Raw genomic sequence first — 20,637 nt, forward strand, 5'->3', positions numbered from 1 at the left:
AGAGCTCCATAATATGTGTGTACACAAACTGAAACTTTAAAATTGTGTTAGGAATTGTATAAAAATATATATATATATAATCATGGTATTGAAGTGTTGCGTTGTTTATGGATGGTGGTAAAATAAATCCAGCAATGTGAAAAACATGTAGGTGGTTTAAAGTGAAGATGATATAAAAAAATAATGCAATGAATAGTTATTTATCAATGAATGGTTCACAGCATTACAAGGCGTTCTGTGAATGGACAAGGAGAGGGGAGCGGATAAAAGACACTACTGCTATGCTATCCGACATCATTGAAATTGTAAATAATAAAGAATATGCAGTAATCCTGGAGATGACGTACACAGCATGTTTCAATAAAAAACATTTTGCCCGGAGTTCTGCTTTAAGGAAACCTGATGTGAATTCTGTAGGCTTCCACTATTGCCTCTTTTTGGAACCTCTGTTTGCCTTGACTCCTAAATGACTCTTTTTAATCTTTCTTCACTTCACTTGCTGCATGCTTGATTTTGTCCCCTATGTGATGGAAAAAAAAAAAGTAAAGTGAAAAAATGATTTTTCTTTTTTTTGAAAAAAAAAATAGTTACACCCAAGCACATAGAATCCCCCCCCCCAAAAAAAAAAAAATTTGAGCCCCCCCACCACCACATATTCACGTGCACAAACGTAAACGCATGCGTTGGGGTGCCTACGTGTGAAAACGTCAATTGCGATACACATGTCACATATCGCCGCGTACGCCGGAGTGAGAGCAATAGTTCTAACACAAGACCTCCTCCGTAACACTAAACTAATACCTATAGGGGGCTTTTGAAGCGTCGCCTATAGAAAATATAGGGTACGGAAGTTCGTCGCCATTTCACAGGCGCACGTACGTTTAAGGTTTGGTGTTTTGGGTATCTACTCGGTGCAACCACGTCTTTTATATTTTACCAAACATTTGGGTAATTTATTGCATGTGTTTGCCCTAAAATTCACGTTTAGTGTGTTTTTTTTACTGAAATTTTGCATTTCCTAGATCTTTGCAGTAATATCGTGTGACGTAAAAAATTGCAGCTACCTCTATTTTATTTATTTATTTTAATTTTTTATTTATAACAGGCAAGGGGGCCCACATGGACCGACATAAAATAATATATAGTAAAACATCATCAAACATAGCGCATAACACAACCAACAATGATACAATAAGCATTGTTATTGAAAGGTAATTGTATACACCTCTATTTTATTTTCTAGGATATCTGCCTTCAGAAAATATATAATTTGTGGGTTTTGTGTAATCTACAGGCCTAATATTATTTTTTAAATGTGTGCGAAAAACGCAAAACGGCTCTGGCGGAGAAAGGGTTAAAGCCCAAGTTTAGGCAGATTTTTTTTTTTTTTAAATGGACGGCACTTCCATTCAATGGGAAGTATCTCTGGCTGCTGTTTTAGTTGAAATTGAAAGTCCTCCCCCTTATCCTCTCAGCTGTGATCTTCTGGTGTTGTGGGAGTTAATAGAGCCAAGGGACCTGTCAGAGGCACTTGTCAAGAGTTCCAGATATACCTGCCCTTTCTGTCCCCTTCCTCTATTCATAGAAGCGGTACTACAGCTTCCATCAATGAAAAGCACTACATGAATGGAGGATGGATGAAAGGTCCACCTCCTCCATTCATAGAGTGCTTTCCATCGATGGAAGCTGTAGTATAGCTCTGTGAATGGAAGGGGGCGGAAAGGGCAGGCATATCTGGCACTCTTGAGAAGTGCCTCTGATGGGTCCCTTGGCTTTATTAATGTATGACGAAGGGAAAACTTTTTTTTTTTTTTTTTTTTTAGTTTTCGCTAGAATGGAGATGGATTAGAAACCCACCCACCAATCGTAAGTTTGAACAAAGTTTTTCTCTATCCAAAATGAATTAAAAAAAATTTGCCTATAATTGTACTTAAAGAGGAGGGCCAGTCAAAAAAAAAAAAAAAAAAAATGAAAAGTCAGCAGCTACAAATACTGCAGCTGCTGACTTTTAATTGTACACTTACCTGTCCCAGGGTCCAGCGATGCGGGGGATCGAAGCCCCGCTTGTCTCCCCCTCCGTTCAGCGGCGCCGGCATTGCGACTGTGGGCGCCGGGCTGTGGCTTCACAGCCTGGCACCCACTGCGCATGCGCGAGCGGCCGCTCAAACACCTGGGACCTGTAATAGGTCCCAGATGATTGATGGGAGGGAGCAGAGCGGAGCCCTTCCTGTGCCGAGAGGGAAGTGATGTCACCAGCCCAGGCACTGGAAGAGGCAGACTACGAGGGACCCCCTAGCAACAGGCATTTAGAGGTAAGTTTAAAAAAAAAAAATATTCAAATGTTTTTTGTTTTTTTTTTAGGATTTTTCATGTATTTTTTGTTTTTTGGGTGGAACCGCACTTTAAAGGTTTAACCTCCCTGGCGGTTTTCCCGAGTGTGGCTCGGGGTTAAAATTCAGTACCATTAGCGGTAACCCCGAGCCACACTCGGGATCGCATTGCAGGATCCTGGGGCGGCGTTACTTACCTTGTCCCCGGGATCCTGCGATGTCCCCCGCAGTGTCCAAGGGCTCCGTCCTCCTCCGAAGCCTCTCCGTGCCAGGCTCCGTTCCCTGCGAGCGGCGCGACGCACGGGGGCGGAGCCTGGCGGCAAATTCAAAAAACTGTCAAAATCATAACACATACAGTACTTTAATCTTACAGATTACAGTACTGTATGAAATGATTTCTCATCCCTTTTGTCCCCGGTGCTCTGGCCCATGCCCTGCATGCAGTTTTATATGATATATACTGTTCTTTCTGCCTGGAAACTGGAGATTGTCCATAGCAACCAAAAAGTGTCCCTTTACGTCAAAAGTGGCTTTAGACCAGCTAGAAAACAGCGATAGTAAATTAGAACACTTGCAGAATTGAGCGATAGTGAATTGTGGGTAAATTTATTTTATTACTATTTTTTTAAATTTTTTTTAATTATTTATTTTTATTTATTATATTATAATTTATGTTTTTGTGTTTCAAACTTTATCATACCCGGGATATCTACTAGACTCTGGTTTGGACAGATTTAAGTGTGTTATTGTTAAGATTTACAGACCTACAATATAAAACGCCAAATTTCCATGCAAAATAATTGTACCGCTTTCAGCACCTAAAATCCGAAATAATCATACTGCCAGGGAGGTTAAAGGTGAAAAACCTTCTGTGTTTCAGCTGCTCCCGAACCACCCATCCCTCTCCCCCCCCCCTCTGTTTTCTTACCTAAACCCAGTTCCAGCACCGAGCACGAGCCCAGTCTGTCTCGGGTCTTCATTGGATAGATTGATAGCAGCAGGAGCCATTGGCTCCTGCTGCTGTCAATCAAATCCAGTGACACGGTAGTGGGGGGCGGGGCCCGAGTCCTGCTGTCTGTGTCAATAGACGCAGCAGTGGGACTCGTAAATGCGCCCGCACAAGTGTCCCTATGTGGTGGCAGCCGATGAAGAGGAGGAGCCAGGAGCGCCGCTGGAAACACCCCAGAAGAGGAGGATTGGGGCTGCTCTGTGCAAAACCAACTACACAGAGGAGGTAAGTATGTTTGTTATTTAAAAAAAATAAAATAAACAAATTTTACTAAGAGAGCAGCCAGCAGCACAAGGGATACTTCTCGTAAAATGTAAGTACTGTCCCTTGTGCTGATTTTTTTATTTTATTTGAATAAACCTATACTTTGACGGAGGCAGCCAAGCAAGTATCATTTTTAAAGGGATAGCAGATAGCAGCTCCCATAAATATAAATACACTTGCCGACCGCTGCACACCGATATACGTCGGCACAATGTCGGCGGTGGGAAAATGCCATAAACATATCTCCTATTTTGTAGACTCTATAACTTTTGTGCAAACCAATCAATATACGCTTATTGCGATTTTTTTTTTTTTTTTTTACCAAAAATATGTAGGAGAATACATATCGGCCTAAACTGAGGAAAAAAATAGGGTTTTTTTATATATTTTTGGGGATATTTATTATAGCAAAAGTAAAAAATAATGTGTTGTTTTTTTTTCAAAATTGTCGCTCTTTTTTTTTGGTTATAGCGCAAAAAATCAAAACCGCAGAGGTGATCAAATACCACCAAAAGAAAGCTCTATTTGTGGGAAACAAAGGACGTCAATTTTGTTTGGGTGCAACGTTGCACGACCACGCACTTGTTAGTTAAAGCTACGCAGTGCCGAATCGCAAAAAGTGCTCTGGTCAGGAAGGGGGTAAAGTGGTTAAAAAAAAAATAAGCCTCAGCTCAGCCCACAATGGTACTTATAACACAACCCTCCATAATGGGGGGGTTCTGCCCCCGATCCCCTCCATAATGGGGGGTGACTTGCGGACACCCATCCCATTGCCGGATCCTGCATGCATTGCCATGTTGTCCTTCTTTCCTATCTGCATGGAGTGAGCGGGCTGCGTGTGACAAAGGTGCTTTCGTGTTTCTGTGCGGGAGGGAATGGAGAAGAGCGGCCAGCTGCAGAGTCGGTGAAACGAGAGGGGTGACAGAACGTGATTCTGCGGAATATCTGCATTGCTCAAGCTGAAAGTGACGTGTGAAGTTCCTGACTGCCACTGACACTGCAGAGAGCGGAACAGGTGAAGAGCAATGCAGACTGTGATTCATACAGACAGGAGTGGGAGAGCAACCACAAGCTACAGGAAGTGACCACAAAACTGGAGAGAAAGTTCTAATTATAAATCTGCCTAGAATAGACCATCACATCTCAGGTAGGTGAGCAGCCTCCCTACCCTCCCCACTGCACTGAGGAACAGCACAATGCCCCAAACAACAGCAAAGACACAAGATGCGGCTTTTATTCATGTCAATTAAAGCAGTATTAAACCCAAAAGCAAACATTTATTATATTGCAGCTTACCAATTCTAAGATGTGTTAGCTGCATTAGTTTTCTTTTTTAGGCTTTCTAGCAGAATGTATCAGTTTACAGGGAGGAGACCAACCATTTATCACTGACAGGTGCCTACAATGATCAGCTTTTTTTTTTTATTCATGTAAAATGAGTAGGCAACCTTTCGGAGATCTACCTGGACAATATGGAGGAAATCAAAAGATCTGTGGGGGGGGGAGGGGTGTAAGGGAGGCTTGGTGGCGCCCTTTTTAAAAAAAAAAACTATCAAGCCCCAATAAAAACACAACATGAAGAACACATAATGGGGTTGATTTACTAAAAGCAAATCCACTTTGCACTACGAGTGCACTTGGAAGTGCAGTCGCTGTAGATCTGAGGGGGACATGCAAGGAAACTAAAAAACAGCATTTTAGCTTGCACATGATTGGATGATAAAATCAGCAGAGCTTCCCCTCATTTCAGATCTTCCCCTCAGATCTACAGCAATTGCACTTCCAAGTGCACTTGTAGTACAAAGTGGATTTGTCTTTAGTAAATCAACCCCAATGCGTCACAAAAGTGTCCTCTTCCCCCCCCCCCCTTCACATCACTCCCCCAACAATATTATCCTCTGCCCACCTTTACATCACTTCACATTACGGCCCTCTCCAATAGTGTCATGTGCCCCCCACCCACTGTAGTGTCCTCTGCTCCCCTTCACATCATCACCCCCACACAGTAGTGTCCTCTGCCTCCCCCCATAGGAGTGGCATATGCCCCTTTTAAATTACTCCCCTACTGTAGTGTCCTCTGTGCCCCCCACAATAGTGTGCTGTACACCCCCAAAGCAGTGTCCTCTGCCCCCCTTCACATCATCCCCACTGTAGTGACCTCTGCCCCCCTTCACACCCCCCACCCATAGCGGTATCCTCTGCTCCCCTTTACATCCCCCTCCCCATAGTGTCCTGTGCCCCCCATAGCATTGGCCTCTGCCCCCTTTACATCTCCCCCCTACTATAATGTCCTCTGCCCCCCTCCCCCCACAATAGTGTCCTCTGCCCCCTTTACATCATCCCCACTGTAGTGACCTCTGCCCCCTTCACAAACCCCCCAATAGCAGTGTCCTCTGCTCCCCTTTACATCCCCCTCCCCGTAGTGTCCTGTGCCCCCCCCCCCCATAGCATTGGCCTCTGCCCCCTTTACATCTCCCCCCTACTCTAGTGTCCTCTGCCCCCTCCCCCCACAGTAGTGTTCCCCAAAGCAGTGTTCTCTGCCCCCTTTTAAATCCCCCGCCCACTGTAGTAACCTCTGTTCCCCTCCACAACCCCCCCCCCCATAGCAGTGTCTTCTGTACCCCTTTACATCCCCCTCCCTGTAGTGTCCAGGGCCCTCCCCATAGCATTGGACTCTGCCCCCCTTTACATCTCCCCCTACTGTAGTGTCCTCTGCCCCCCTCCCCCATAGCATTGGCCTCTGCCCCCTTTACATCCCCCTCCCCATAGTGTCCTGTGCCCCCCCCCAATAGCATTGGCCTCTGCCCCCTTTACATCCCCCTCCCCATAGTGTCCTGTGCTCCCCCCATAGCATTGGCCTCTGCCCCCTTTACATCTCCCCCCTATGTTGTCCTCTGCCCCCCACAGTAGTGTCCTGTGTTCCCCAAAGCAGTGTCCTCTGCCCCCTTCACATCATCCCCACTGTAGTGACCTCTGCCCCCCTTCACACCCCCCCACCCATAGCAGTGTCTTCTGCTCCCCTTTACATCCCCCTCCCCATAGTGTCCTGTGCCCCCCCCCCATAGCATTGGCCTCTGCCCCCTTTACATCTCCACCCTACTATAATGTCCTCTGCCCCCTCCCCCCACAGTGGTGTTCTCTAAAGCAGTGTTCTCTGCCCCATTTTAACCCCCCCCCCCCCTGTAGTAACCTCCGTTCCCCTCCACAACACCCCCATAGCAGTGTCCTTTGTCCCCCTTTACATCCCCCTCCCTGTAGTGTCCGTGCCCTCCCCATAGCATTGGACTCTGCCCCCCTTTACATCTCCCCCTACTGTAGTGTCCTCTGCCCCCCTCCCCCATAGCATTGGCCTCTGCCCCCTTTACATCCCCCTCCCTGTAGTGTCCTGTGCCCCCCCCCTTAACATTGGCCTCTGCCCCCTTTACATCTCCCCCCTTCTGTAGTGTCCTCTGCCCCCCCCCCCCACAGTAGTGTCCTGTGTTCCCCAAAGCAGTGTTCTCTGCCCCCCCCCCCCCCACTGTAGTAACCTCTGTCCCCCTCCACAACCCCCCCATAGCAGTGTCCTGTGCCCCCCCCCCCCCCCCCAAAGTAGTGTCCTCTGTCCCCCTTTACATCCCCCCCCCCACGCACACACACCAGTTTGTAGGTTGCACTCTCCTACCTTACACTGGTGTACTACAGAGCAAGAAGCAGCAAAGTACTGGATGGAGGGCGGGAGCTGCAGGAGTGAACTTTTCACATTAACAAGCTGGGGCTTGGTTGCTAGGACCACCCGGCATCCTAGCAACCAATCACCTGCTGGTTAACTCGAAAGGTGAACTGAGGCAGTTCCTTGTGATACGAGGAAGAGGTAACGTTGCTGAAATTGGCAGCAGAGGAGGACATCTCCAACCTCTACTCAGAAAAGACACCCCTGTGAGGCATCCCTAGGACTCCAGTGTACCGGTGGGATCTCCCTATCATCTGCCAGGGGGCAACTTTTCAAGCCTTTCCGACTCATACAGCGTATGCTGTTTTGGGTCCTAGCTTTCCGGTAAGCCTCCATTTATATGGGTGGTGGTATCTGCACATCCTTATCTGTTTTATCACGTTTCCGGAGAAGGTCACCAAGATTTTTTTCTCATTTCCATCTTCGGATTCTCTCCTGATTGGCATGGTTGCTACCAGACTGTAAAGCCTATACACCATCTAGAAACCCAATATTTATCTTTTACTTCCAATATTCGGAGGACTATTTAGTTCTTTTGGTGTTCATTATAAAACTCACGTGGTGATTATTAGTGTATGTGGACTATTTTGACTCATTCATGATGGACACTCATTATTTATATATTTAATAATATTGTTCATGTAAAATTATTCATTAATATATTTTTTTTGAATCACTTTGAATTTATAGCGCTACACCCACTTTATACACTCTACAGTTTTCAGCAAAATTTCTATTTGCAGTGTCAGCAGCTTATATGTTTTCTGGATTAGTATGGTTTAGAGTTAGCGCAAGGTTATTTTTGTTTTTGTACTCCCCTCCCCCAGACTGACAATGCTGCTGTCCAAAGGTGCCCCTTGTGCTCCTTAATCCAGAGTGGGGGCGCTCTAATACAGGAGGTGTGCTTACTGGGCAGATCACCAGGTGAAAACAGAGGGGAAAATACTTTAAAAAAGAAAACAAATGCAGTCACCACATCTAATGAGTGTAAAATCTGGTGCAGCTGTGCATGGTAACCAATCAGCTTCTAACTTCAGTTTGTTCAATTAAGTTTTGACAATAAAACCTGGATCCTGATTGGTTTCTATGCAGAGCTGCACCAGATTTTGCATTGTTCCGTTTTTGGTAAAGTAATTAACTTCATTGTTTTTCTGAGCAGATACTGCAGTCGGCTAAAACCGGCTCGGTGCTGAGTTGCTACATGGCTGCAAGCTGAAATCAGGCTTGCAGTGGAGGTGCCTGCTTTGTAAGCTGATGAGTAAGAGAAGGAGTTAAGAAGGTTATCTTAGAGCTGTGTTGGCAAACTTATATGTAGCCTTTTGTGTATTTTTTTTTTTTTTTCAGTAAAATTATAGGGGACCTTAAAGTGATATTAAAGTGTTACTAAACCCACAACAGTAAAATCAGTCTGTATACGCAGTAAAGCCTCCTTGTTATACTCATTGTGGAACCTAAGGGGTTAATCCTCCGCATTGTGTATAAAGGCTGTTTGATCCTGTCTTCTCCCTTCTTCCACAGTCCCCAATCCATCTCCTGATAGAACAGAGCCTTGGAGGCATTCTGCACATGCTCAGTTTGGTGTGTTACTAGAGAGGTTTTTTTTTTTGGGGGGGGGGGGGGGGAGAGTGCATGTGATCAGCACTGTCCAGACAGAGGGTCAGGGGTCATACAGCCTCATAGGACAGTCAGAGGAGAATTTAACAAGACACTGATAAAAGTCACAAGACTGCTATATACTGCCGATGAGAAAAGGTATTTAGCAGTTTATATTTACTAAAATAATTGCATTTCCATGTTCTGTGGGAGACCAGATATAGTGAATGCAGACTCCTGGGTTTAGTAACACTTTAAGTCCAAAAACAAAACAAAAAATGCTGTGTTGCAGCTTACAAATCCTTAGATGTGGTGGCTTCATTTGTTTTCTTTTTTAGGCTTTTTATTTATTTATTTTTTATTTTCCTTTCAGTAAGTTGGTTATTTTCCAACTTACTTCAACAGACCAAGCTGTCCAGCGAAAGTGGCAGATACAGGGTTGAGACAAACCATTTACCACTGACAGGGGTGCTTACAATGATCCGCTTTTATTCATTTATATAAAACCTTTATCTGAAAAGGAAAAAAAAAAAACTGTTGCTGTAGCTGCATAAAAAGTGTTAGCCGGAGTTCAGCTTTCATTACTAAGTCACGTCCATCTACAGTAAATCAGCTAGTCCATCTAACACTCCCCTCCCCCCCCCGGATTAACCACTTCCCGCCCAAGGCACATCATATGACGTCCCGGATTATAAGTGGGGATATCTGAATGATGGGTGCAGCTACAGGCATCATCAAAATATCATCTTTTTTGGCACGCGATTCCCTGCACCGTAAGAACAATCATAGCGACAGTTCAGCCGCTTGATCGTTCTTACAGGCGGCGGGAGGGGATGTACCCCCCCCCCCCTCCTGCCGACCTCTGGTGCTTCTACTGGCTCCCCCGTGCGATCGGCGAGCCAGAGAAGAAATCCACCAGCACCAAAAGTTGAGCATAGAGCTTTCCAAAGGACAGATGGTCCCCGGGAATCTCTATAACCTTCAAACGGCCCCGGGCACGACGTTATGACATCACAGCCGGCCCGGCAGAAGTAAACATTGCCGGGGACTCAGCTGGAAAGGCCGAAATCGTTTTTTTTTTCTTTTGATCTTGGTGTTTCCTGCCTGGAGGAGAGATGTGGGGTTCCCCAGACGACGTCAATTATCCACTTCAGCCCTGGAAGATTTTACCCCCTTCCTGACCAGAGCACATTTTGCGATTCGCACTGCGTCGTTTTAACTGACAATTGCGCGGTCGTGCGACGTGGCTCCCAAACAAAATTGACGTCCTTTTTTTCCCACAAATAGAGCTTTCTTTTGGTGGTATTTGATCACCTCTGCGGTTTTTATTTTTTGCGCTATAAACAAAAATAGAGCGACAATTTTGCTATATTAAATATCCCCCAAAAATATATAAAAAAACTATTTTTTTCCTCAGTTTAGGCCGATACGTATTCTTCTACATATTTTTGGTATAAAAAAATCACAATAAGCGATTATTGATCGGTTTGCGCAAAAGTTATAGCGTTTACAAAATAGGGGATAGTTTTATGGCATTTTTATTAATAATTTTTTTTTTTTAAATGGCAGCGATCAGCGATTTTTATCGTGACTGCGTCATTATGGCCGACACATCGGACATTTTTGACACATTTTTGGGACCATTGTCATTTATACAGCAATCAGTGCTATAAAAATGCACTGATTCCTGCGTGAATGACACTGGCAGTGAAGGGGTTAACCACTAGGGGGTGGGGAGGGGTTAAATCAGAACTAGGGAGTGTTTTATAACTGTCAGGGGGATGGGCTGTGTGTGTGACATGATCTCTGCTCCGAAGACAGGGAGCAGAGCATTGGTGTGCGCAGCTTATTGCATTAGGGTGTGCACCCTTAAGCTCAAACACACATGCGCATGCGGGTGTCTACATATATATGACCCCGGCACATTGATCTCCCTGCCGGCACAGTGAAAGAGAAGAGCATAAACACTTCTCTTATGGCAGAGCCGGTAAGAGGGAGATCTTTCCCCTGTTTCTGCTGCTACACAGAGCGATAACGCTAATGTGCACGGAGTGATTAGGGTGTGCCTGGGCACATCCGGCACACCCTGTGCGCACGCCTATGGGGCAGAGATCGAGTGACACTGTCACTAGGCAGAACGGGGAGATGCTGTTTACATCAGCATCTCCCCGTTCTTCATCCCCGTGAGGCGATCGCGGGTATCCCCGCGGCGATCGAGTCTGCGGGACCCGCGACCCGACTCACGGAGCTTGCCCGCGGGCGCGCGCACGCTGGCCGCCTCTTAAAGGGCAACGTACAGGTACGTGGTTTTGCCTGTACGAGCCCTTCTGCCGCAGTATATCTGCGTGAGGCGGTCGGCAAGCGGTTATAGACGAAACGTACGTCAGGAGGTTGACGCGCTGACGTCATCGCGACCCTGATGTGAGCGGGTGTATGCAACGCGAATTGTTTTTATAGATGCTTTATACTGCCTATTCTTGTAAGTGCACTTCTTTTATATATTAAATTTGTTATGCGGATTTACACTATGGCTGTTTTTTTTTTTTTCATCTCCATGATCCTGAGCCTGTATTTGGTGTGTGGTCCGGAAACCTGCTGTACTTCCAATTTGATGCTGAACACAGAGAAGCAACGCCACTGGTCAGGCGTCTGGATGTCCAGTGTTCTTACAGGCTTATCAAGCTTGCCTTCTGGTAAGCGTGACATCTATGTGGTGGTGGATCACAATAAGTGGTGGTTTTTCATCCAATGTTTCCTACACAACCTTCGCTGGGATTGACTGAGGGATTTGTGCTTCTGTGTTTGGACTTTTCTGTCTCTACGGATGATTTTAATGTCACATATTTACATATTTTCATCCACTTCATTGATTCCATTTATTCATTTATTATTTTTTTTCACCAGATTGTTTTTCAATTACATATTTATTAGCGCAGTTTTTTTCTTTTTATTGTTGTTTTTTGTGTAAATCTCACAATTGAGCTGCTGCTGGTAGGGATTTGGTAGCGCGGTATTTTTCTATTTCTGTTTTTAGGTCTTATAGACGTTCGTATTTTCATATGCAGGTTCGTATATTTTAAAATTAAAATAACAAACATGGTATACTTGCCTGTTCTGTGTAATGGTTTTGCACAAAGCAACCTGGATCATTCTCTTCTGGGATCCCCCGACGGCGCTCCAGGGTCCTCCTCTTTGGCGAGTGCTCCTATCGACACAGACCAGGCTCCGGCCCCCTGCTCCCTCGTCACAGCATTTGATTGACAGCAGCAAAAGCCAATGGCTCCCGCAGCTATCAATCTGTCCAATCTGGAGGGAGACAGTGGCGAGAGCTGCTCTCGTGCACATCACTGGATCGGACTGGGCTCAGGTATGAATAAGAGGGGGGGATCCTGTCCTGCAGCAGAGAAGGTTTCTTTACCTTAACGAATTGAATGCATTAAGATTAAAAAAAATGAGGCTTTAGAACCACTTTAAGGAGGAATAAAACCCCCTCAGTTTTTTTGCCATTTGTATTCCTTAAAGAAGAGGGCCACTAAAAAAAAAAAAAAAAAAAAATTAACAGTCAGCAGCTACAAATACTGCAGCTGCTGACTTTTAATTGGACACTTACCTGTCCCTGGGTCCAGCGGTGCGGGGGATTGAAGCCCAGCTCGTCTTCCCCTCCGTTCAGCGGCACTGGCATTGCAACTGTGGGCGTCGGGCTGTGGCTTCGCGCGAGCGGCGCCGAACGCCGTGATTGGCCGCTCAGTCACCTGGGACCTGTAATGGGTCCCAGATGATTGACAGGAGGGAGGGAGCAGAGCTGAGCCCTTCCTGTACCGAGACGGAAGTGATGTCACCAGCCCAGGCACTGAAAGAGGCAGACTACGAGGGACCCCCTAGCAACAGGCATTTAGAGGTGAGTTAAAAAAAAAAAAAAAAAAATATCCAAATGTTTTCTTGTATTTTTTTTTTAGGATTTTTCATGTAGTTTTTTTTTTTTGGGTGGAACACCACTTTAACTTCCTGTCCTAAAGCCATAACAGGAAGTGAGAAGAAATCCCTCCAAAGTGAGGAAATCCTTGGTTGTCACCAAAACTGGTGTTATTTTCGAAAGATTTCCCCTCTATTCCTGTTCTGGTGACAACCCACAATTTTTGGTATTTTCTTTCACATTCGTAACGATTACTGGGACAACTAAAGATGGTGAATCTCCCTAACAGGGAGCACAAACCGCAATAAAAATTGACAGGTGTTCTAATCCCTCTTCCATAGGTGTGCGCAGCCTAATGCATTAGGGTGTGCACCCCAAATCTCAAACACACATGAACGCCACCTGCTGTCACAGAAAGGAGGCTCTAGTGGTGGGAAACAGTTGATTGGGAGCATATTACATTACGCCCTAAATACAGGTGTAACATGTTCCTACTGTTGAACCTAGCCTTTAATATAATGAGGGCATTTACACTGCCCACAGGCACCCCCAACCACCCACTTGGTGCTGTCCCTGGATAATGGTAATGGACATGGGGTGATTAGGGTGTACCCAGGCACATCTGGAATGCAATATTCCCAACGCACAGGTTCCTGCAGAAATGTCTGTATTTTCAGTTGGGTGCTGAAGTGACCATCGGCTGGAACTGCATACAGGCATAGAGAGGAAATGTCACCAGCACACCGGGATCTCCAAAACTGGGAGTCCAAAATTTTAATCAATTATCACATAGTTACAAAAAAGGTGAAGTTTCAGGAGCCAATGCATGGCTTAAAATTTTGGTCTCAGTTTTGGAGATCCCGGTGTGCTGGTGACATTTTCTCTCCAGGCACATCTGGCACACCCTGTAGGCACGCCTATACCCGCTTCACTCTGAAACGAAGAAAAAAAGGTTTGCCTTTAGTTAACCACATGCCGACCAGCGCATGACAATATATGTCAGCACAATGGCACGGCTGGGCAAATGGGCGTACAGGTACGCCCGCTTTAATTCACGGCATTGTGGGCGCGTGCATGCCGCATACTCCGTGCCCGCGGGTCCCGCAGACTCGATGTCCGCCGGGGGCCCGCGATCGTGTCACGGAGCGGCAGAACGGGGAGATGCCTATGTAAACAAGGCACCCTGTTCTGCCTAGCGACATGACAGAGATCTACTTTTCCCTGTCATCGGGAGCAGTGATCTCTGTCATGTTGTAGTGAGCCCATCCCCACCACCGTTAGAATCACTCCCTAGGACACCCTTAACCCCTTGATTGCCCCCTAGTGGTTAACCCCTTCCCTGCCAGTGTCATTTACACAGTAATCAGTGCATTTTTATAATACTGATTGCTGTATAAATGGCAATGGTCCCAAAATAGTGTGTGATGTGACCGCCATAATGTCGCAGTCACGATACAAAAATTGCAGATCGCCGCCATTACTAATAAAAAAAAAAAACTAATAATAAAAATGCCATAAATCTATCCCCTATTTTGTAGATGCTATAACTTTTGCGCAAAACCAATCAATATACGCTTATTGCAAATTTTTTTTACCAAAAATATGTAGAAGAATACATAACGGCCTAAACTGAGACTTATTATAGCAAAAAGTTCTTTTTTTCAAAATTGTCGCTCTTTTTTTTGTTTATAGCGCAAAAAATAAAAACCGCAGAGGTGATCAAATAGCACCAAAAGAAAGCTCTATTTGTGGGGAAAAAGGACGTCAATTTTTTTTGGGTGCAACGTGGCACGACCACGCAATTGTCAGGTAAAGCAACGCAGTGCCGTATCGCAAAAAGTGCTCTGGTTGGGAAGGGGGTAAATCCTTCCGGGGCTGAAGTAGTTAAAATTTAAAGTCAAACTAAAAAATAGGTACAGGTAGTGGGGCGTTTTCTACTGTAATGCAGATAATGCATCAAGGTAAAAAAAAATATATAAGTTTAGACGTTAGTATTACTTTAATGGTTGTGAGTAAACATAATCAGCATGTGCTGGGCGTATTATGTACATTCCGACCCATCCTGACATTTTGCCGCACCGTTCAGTGATAATTCTGTGAAATCCGCCTCGCCGTGTTCTTTCTCTGAATCTGGCTTGGGGGCACAAACTTTCACCTAAACATTGTAACATCTTGACAGCCGAAGCCTTTGGATTTACAAATTCTGCTATTTAGAGATTGATGGATTTTATTGGAGTTGTGGCAAATGTTCTGCGGTTGATGATCCTTCAGTATTCTTATTTAAAAATCAAGACATTACAGTATGATTGCATCACTCTGAATTTCTGGAGAAACAACATGTACAATAAATTCTTTTAGAAATATTTCTCAGAAAACACTTAGGACGGCCTACCATGAAACTTGGTCAACAGACTTGCAGCAGATAAAAATTGTCCTGGGGGCCATTGGACGTCATGAGCTTCACTAGCAACTGTGTTGATGCTCTGATGGGGCAGATGTCAGACACCTGTACAAGGGAAAAAAATGGAGGTGTTTTCTTTAACACTTTAACCACTTTTCTACCAGAACCGTTTTTTCAGGTTTTAAAATGTGCAATTTAGGCCTGAAATTTTCTAAACGCACTGAAGAATACAATGGTAGTTGCAAGTTTATATGTCACACAATATTAGCACACATGTTTATCAAACACCCCCAAAATTACCTATTTCTGGTAAGTAGACAGTGAAAAGTATACAGTATAGTAAGAGACATGGTGAGTTTTTTAAAGTTGTAATTCTTTTCCACAAACAAGTTGTTTTTACACACAACATGGGCATACTTACAATTACACCTCAAAGCACATTCTTCTAGTCCTCCCTAGTATGGGGATACCACATTTGTGAGACTTTTTCATTGCTTATACACATAGAGGTCCAAAATCCAAGGAGCACTTTCAAACTATAAAGGAGCTAACATTACACATCTAATTTCCCGACTACCTATCACATTTTGGAGTCCCTAGGGTGCCAAAACAGTGGAAATACCCCCAAAATGACCACATTTTAGAAAGCAGACCTTCCAATGTCTTTACTAAGAGGCACAGTGAGTCTTTTTACGATCACATTTTTTGTAAATGCGGAAAAAAATATAAAAATGTATGTTGGTTTTTTACACAAAGTTGTCAATCAGCTATTTCTCACACACTGCATGGGCATACATAGAATTACACCCCACAACACATTCTGCTAATACCCCCGAGTATAAGGATACCACATGTGACAGACTTTTTCACAGCCTAGCTGCATAGAGGGGCCCAAAATCCAAGGAGCAGCTTCAGGCTTCCAAAGGGGCAACCTACCTGCTGCAATTCACTAGGGTGCTCAGTGCATGGTGACATAGTATGCCTGACTCTTTTAGCATGGACCCCTTCTTCATCTGAATCAGTGGTGGCTGTTAATGAATTGCTGTTTTACGCAGGTTCATACTCCAAGTCCCACAGTGAGTTCTTCTCCCGATTGCTCTCTTCAGCCATACTCAGAATGTGAAAGGCCTCCTAACTAGTTAAAGTTTTTGGACATTTTTGGCAATGGCTGCTCTGGCACCTGATGACACTTGCATTGGTTGGCAATGAGGGAAACCAGTTCCAGTTAAAAATGGTACTAGATGACACTGTACTGGTGTTTCAGCAACCAGAAACTCTGTTGCTCGCTGAACTGGTCTGGGGACACTTGTGTGGCAGCGATCAGGAACACAGTTGATGGCTTACATTGGTCTGGTGACACTGTGACAGGTGTGGTGGTGATCAGGAACATTGTTGCTTACACTGGTCTACTTAACCTGGAACTGGTGTGGCTAGCAATCAGTTGCTAATTTATGCTGGTGTGTTGACACTGATGTGGTGGTGATCAGGAACACTGTTGCTGGCTGCAATGGTCTGGTGACACTGGCACTGGCGTGGTTGTGATCAGTAACACTGTTATTGGCTTACACTGGTCTGGTGACACTGGTGTGGCAGCAATCGGGAACAGTGTTGCTGGCCTACACTGGTCTGGTGACACTGGAACTGGTGTGGCAGCAATCAGGAACACTGCTGCTGGCTTACACTGGTCTGGTGACACTGGAACTGGTGTGGCAGCAATCAGGAACACTGCTGCTGGCTTACACTGGTCTGGTGACACTGGAACTGGTGTGGCAGCAATCAGGAACACTGCTGCTGGCTTACACTGGTCTGGTGACACTGGAACTGGTGTGGCAGCAATCAGGAACACTGCTGCTGGCTTACACTGGTCTGGTGACACTGGTGTGTCAGCAATCGGGAACAGTGTTACTGGTCGGGTGACACTGGAACTGGTGTGGCAGCATTCAGGAACACTGCTGCTGGCTTACACTGGTCTGATGCATTTGCAAAATGATTAAAGATTTTGGGTGGATTACCATTAAAAGTTTGCTAAAACTCCTTGTGAAACATATGCAGTAAGATCGGTTACCTGGACGGGGATTTTTTATCTTCCCAAAAAAACTTTCACTTTGAAGAGGTCCTTCCCTCTTTCAGATATGTAATTCCTCAGTTTGATACATGTCATGAAAACCTATGTATATCATTCTCCGAAAATGTATTTTCTGAGCTACCACTTTCCAGAGAAACAATCGGTCTCTTTTTTGAGAGTCTGACGTATGGTGATCATTTCTCCCTGCTGCGGTCTATTACCATTTTATCATTTTTAATAAACAACTCTACCCCTAGTCCAACTTCCCTCTGGATTTTTATTAAAGTCACTGTAAAAAAAACTTTTTTTTTTTCTTTGGTCCAGTCACATGACGCACTGGAGCCTCTTCCATCTCAGCTGAACTTCAATCCTGTAGAGAACACACTCGTATAATTACCTGGAGCATTTGCCTTTAAGCCCCAGGCAGCTTAATGACAAACCCCCAGGGGGTGGGTCCTTGACACCCTGGGTTCACAGGAAATGGGTCGAGTGAAGCTGAGCATCATTCAACCTGGAGGAGGGCTGGAACTGAACCACAAACTGGTTAGTCTAAAAACCTGTTTCTTTTTAATTTTAATAGAACCTGGATAATAATTCTTAATTAAATGTAAGCTTGTATTGGGGTTCAAGGCCCCCATCACGCCAATCCAGTGCATTGAAATGTGGTACTGAATGCATGTAAAAATGGTGTATTTTGTCTGATAGCTTATGTTGCTTAATGCAACCAATTCATTTAGAATGGGCAATGCAACACAATACATAAAAAAACACCTGTGTACCTTTTTCTTTTTTTTAACAAGTTCCACCTATCTGTGTGGTGCACTGCAATGCAACTGGGGTGTGTTTGCAAGGTGCATTGGCGCGCCTTTCAAAATCAATTGCATGGCAACACCCTGTTGATCATGCATTACTAAAATGGACATAAAGGTAAAAGGTTTTTTTTTTTTTTTTTTACCTTAAAGTGTTCCCTGCATTAAAACCTTTCAATAGTGGCTCCCCCCCCAAAAAAATACTTACCTGACGCTGATCCAGCATGGCGCACGTCTGCAGCAGCTCCTCTCTGCTCTCACACAGGTGTGTCATTGGCTCCTGCTGCTGTCAGTCAAAACCTGTGAGCAGAGATTGGGTGGGGGCGGGGCCAAGCTGCACTGTGTGTGTGTGTCAATAGATGCACACAACCCGGCTCGAGATCAAGCCTGCGCGAGTGCCCCCATAGCAAGCAGCTTGGAAGGAAGCAGGATCGGAGGGCGTCTGTGGGTGAATCCAGAAAGGAAAGTTCAGGGTCGCTCTTTGCAAAACTATAGCACAGAGCAGGTACGTAAAACATGCTTATTAAAAAAAAAAAGCTTTACAATTACTTTAAGGCAGTCCATTGAAAGCACCAGGCTTCCAATGCATCAAATATAGTATTTTGTCCACAGCATACTATGGTTCTTTGCCATGCATTGAAACAAATATGCATTTCCTTATGCAAATGGCACCACAGCACATCGTCAGCGGTAACGCCCAGGATAGAGCGTTTGCTGCCACAATGCATTAATAAATGCCGCGTACACACGAGCAGACTTCTCGTCGGAAAAAGATATGATGGCTTTTCCGACGGGATTCCGCTCAAGTTTGCCTTGCATACACACGGTCACGCAAAAGTTCGCTGAACTTACGACCGTCAAGAATGAGGTGACGTACAACACTACGACGAGCCGAGAAAAAAAAATGAAGTTCAATGCTTCCGAGCATGCGCCGAATTGTTTCCGAGCATGCGTAGGAATTTTGCGCGGCGGAATTGCCACAGATGATCGCATTTTCAGATAGGAACTTTTTTCGACCGAAAAATTGAGAACATGCTCTCAATCCTTTGCTGGCTGGAATTCGGCCAGCAAAAGTCCGATGGAGCATACACACGGTCGCATTTTCCGACGAAAAACTCTCATCGATCTTTTGCGGGCCGAAATTCCGATCGTGTGTACACGGCATAAAGGTTTTTGAGATGCAGCCAAAAACACTTTTGCAATTGGCTGCACCATCTATGAATGGATATAGTTTGGCTTTTGTAAATAACTGTTCATTTTATGACTGGGTCTTATTTTTCGCCCGTTGTTCTTTTTATAAGGCCTCCGAGACGTGAAACTGATAACGGGCGCCAACAGAAACTGTGATAAACATTATCTCACATACTCATGTCTTCTACTGTTGATATGCTTGTTGTAATTACATGTGTTTTAATTAGCTGCCTTCTGCTCGTCTACTGCACATAATGAACAGTTTGGAGAGGTGAAGCTGCGTCCGCACACAGGAACCGGTACACCGCCTCTCCTGAGTCAGCCTCCATCCTTCTCTTTCCGCACAGGGAATGCAGCCGCATGACATGTGCCAAAATTGTTGGCAATCTAATGATCATCGTCTCAAACTATGTAAACATTATTTCTGCTCATAAAGTCAGCAATGTAGTAGCTGACACTTCCAAAAGCACTGTTTTTTTTAAAGAGGCCCTCCACCTTTAAAGCGGAGTTCCACCCAAAAGTGGAACTTCTGCTTTAAGGCCTCCTGACCCCTTGGCATGTCATTTTTTTTTGGGGGTGGGTGAGAGCGGGTGTCTAGTTTTGACAGGTATCCAGCTCCCACCTCCGCTCATGGCACCGTGTAGAAGTTCTCCTCTTCCCCCTCCCTCCCTGCAATCTTCTGCTTCACGTCACAGGTCCCAGAAGACTGCCCAGCCATTCAGAACGCGCAGTGCATACCTGGCTGTGAAGCCGCAAGCTGTCACAGCCGGGTGCCCACACTTGCAATGCCGGTACCACAGAGAGGAGAGGGAGAGAACCGAGGCTTCAGGCAGCCACATCGCTGGACCGTGGGACAGGTGGGTGTCTGTTTATTAAAAGTCAGCAGCTACAATTTTTGTAGCTGCTGACTTTTAATAAACACAGAAATGGGTGGAACTCCGCTTTAGGGGTGGTTGAAATAGTTGTAGACCTCAGATATGAAATATGAAGGAAGCATATCCTTCTGTAGTGTGTACTTTTCTCAATCTAGAGTATTAAGTGTCATTTTTGTCTGCTGCTTCTTTCCTCTGCTGACAGCATGAGTTATTTCTGACAAGTTTTACCGACACCAAAAGAAAAAAGGTGCTGGGGGGGGGGGGGGGGGGGGCGAGCTGCAGCTGTGATTGACAGCCTCAGCTCTGTTACTGTGTTCTGTGTGAAGAGGGGTGTGTCCCTTCACTCCAACCAGCTCTCCCTGAGCTCTGCAGAGTGGAACTTTAGCTCTCCGCTCCCTGCTTTCTGAAAGCTCAGACAAGCTTATTAAATTATGAACCTCTGAACAGATGTAGAGAAGACTGCAGATAAACAGGTACA

The 20,637-nt window shown here is 45.1% G+C and overlaps 1 long non-coding RNA gene across 2 annotated transcripts in view; it reads right to left on the minus strand.

The window, feature by feature from the left end:
- Window positions 1–347: 347 nt before the first annotated feature.
- LOC141146168 (uncharacterized) overlaps window positions 348–20,637 on the minus strand; it is a 51,163-nt gene continuing 30,873 nt past the window's right edge. For both annotated transcript variants that reach the window (XR_012244744.1, XR_012244743.1), the window contains 2 exons: window positions 15,211–15,324; window positions 348–520 (listed from right to left, as the gene is read on the minus strand). This is a non-coding gene — a long non-coding RNA (uncharacterized lncRNA). The remainder of the gene's footprint in view (window positions 521–15,210; window positions 15,325–20,637) is intronic.

This window comes from Aquarana catesbeiana, linkage group LG05 (genome assembly GCF_042186555.1).
Source record: "Aquarana catesbeiana isolate 2022-GZ linkage group LG05, ASM4218655v1, whole genome shotgun sequence".
Classification (NCBI taxonomy): domain Eukaryota; kingdom Metazoa; phylum Chordata; class Amphibia; order Anura; family Ranidae; genus Aquarana; species Aquarana catesbeiana.